This window comes from Nothoprocta perdicaria, unplaced genomic scaffold, assembly GCF_003342845.1.
Source record: "Nothoprocta perdicaria isolate Ctin4 unplaced genomic scaffold, notPer1 scaffold_50, whole genome shotgun sequence".
Taxonomy (NCBI): Eukaryota; Metazoa; Chordata; class Aves; order Tinamiformes; family Tinamidae; genus Nothoprocta; species Nothoprocta perdicaria.
The window spans coordinates 3,993,401-3,995,465 of record NW_020455755.1 but is presented as its reverse complement, the minus strand read 5'-3'; positions in this window follow the sequence as shown (position 1 = coordinate 3,995,465).

The window sequence follows — 2,065 nt, the reverse complement described above, 5'->3', positions numbered from 1 at the left end:
AAAATCAAGGGCCTCTAGAGTTTATAATTAACATGTGAGAATGCACCTCCATAATACATGACTGCTTCATCTATTTCCAGAGAAGATAAATGTTGTGAAATCTGATCAGAAGCGTCTGTTTTTACCTGCCCTTCCATGAGGAATACCACTAACATTAACTTGTGTTATGGATACTTGGCACTTCTAAAAAGGGAAGCGGGGAACACCAAAAGCCTTGTAGATAAAGGCAGGTGGAAGAACACTCAGATGACACACCAAAAAAAAAAGTAATGGAAAGCGTGTTGTTCTAAAATTACATTCTTTTCCCAGAGAATATCTGCTTTCTATTTTGTAGTGTATTTTGCAAATTCATCAGCTTGTCAAGAGAGAATCCTCCTACTTTAAAACATTTTGGTGATTTACTGTTTTAGTTAAGATCTCATTAGCCTACAATTTTCCTTTGCAGACAGAGCATGAAGAGGCCAGGCGCGGCCGTGGGAGTTAAACATTTCAATCACTGTAACAGCATTGCAGTTAAGCTGGACTCGCAGCAAATCTTGCTTATTTTCTGCAGACATCTGTGCCCAATTATATCTTAAGGATCCAAATACTCTGTGACAGTAACTGAATAAAGCTACAAGACTCCTATTAAGCAAAATAGCACAGATTTCCTCAGCTTCGCTTGATAGGCTCATTATATTAGTGCTATAAAGATTGTTGATGGGTTTTAGGTACTGACATCTCAGTACGAGGGAAAAGCTCCATCCCTTCCTCACTCCATTTTCTTGAAATAAAGACACTTATTAAATGCATGCAAGCTCTCTGCAGACAGAGAACACCTTTACAGAGCAGCAGCACTGGGTCCGTATGCTCCTGCAGACAGCAATGACTTGCAGATGGGTTTTCTCTTTAATTACATTCAGTTGGGGATGCTTCTAGTGAAGAAATGAGGTCTCTTCCTCAACCACCTCCTAGCACTTCTAATACAGACAGGGGGGAAAAGAAAGGACATTAAAAATGCTTATAAGGTCTAGAATTCAGAAATTAGGAAACTAGTTGAGCACATGGGCCTATATTTTAATTATACAGGTAAAGGCAATACTGATATAATCAATGTAGCTCTCCAGCCTTCGGTAGCCCCTTTATTTTCCCCACTGGGTGGCTCCCGCAGGAGCACAGCGGGAATTCTCTTTGTCCTGCATCATTTGGCCGGGAAGCAGAAACGCTGTATTCCGTGCCAGACTGAAGTAATCCAAGCTTATGTTTCCATAAGCACCAGAGCTCAAGGCAGCCTGCCCGCAAACACGTTTAACAGCGTGGTCCCAACAACGTTTGTTTCCTGCACCATGCAAGACAATGCAGAGGAAGCTGAAGGCAGAAGAGGCCCAGCTCTCCGGAGATGCAGTTTTTAACTAACTGTGCCCCATTCAGAACAGTGTGTGCACCTTATCCATGCACATATACCTTTGCTGATAGATAAATCAGAGGCTGCCTTTAAAATTAGTCTGGTCCACAGCTACAGGAGTTAAATGAACCCTATAGGATCATTCCACCTGGCCCAGTGTATCCATCATGCAGTAGGGTATATAGAGGCAAAGAAACATGGAAATTATTCCTCACTGGAGTTCTTTAGAGCAACTTTAAATCTCCCTGAACTAATGGATGTATTAAAGCAGGGTTTAAACTAGCCCCTTCTAAAAACCTGCTTATACTTTGTTCTCCACCGCATCCTGTGGCAACAAATTCCTGTAGGGACAAAAAAAAAAAAAAAAGCCTGGAAAGACAGACTCCCTTCCATCCACTCGACCCGCGATGAGTGAAGCTTCCTTGAGCATCCTATGTCCTTGTGACTGCAGCCCAGGACACACTTTGCTCCGAACCCCAAATGGAGCCTGAACCCTTGACTGGGGCCTGTGTTCTCCTCCTCTTTCCAGCTAACAATTCCTAAACATTGCGCCACATCAGAGACACTGATCACATTTATCCAGTATTTTAGCACAAAACTGGATTGGGGAGTATTCCTCATGCAGGACACGATTTGGGAGCTGAATTAGGTATGTGGATGGCAGGAAGAAAAGGATATTCT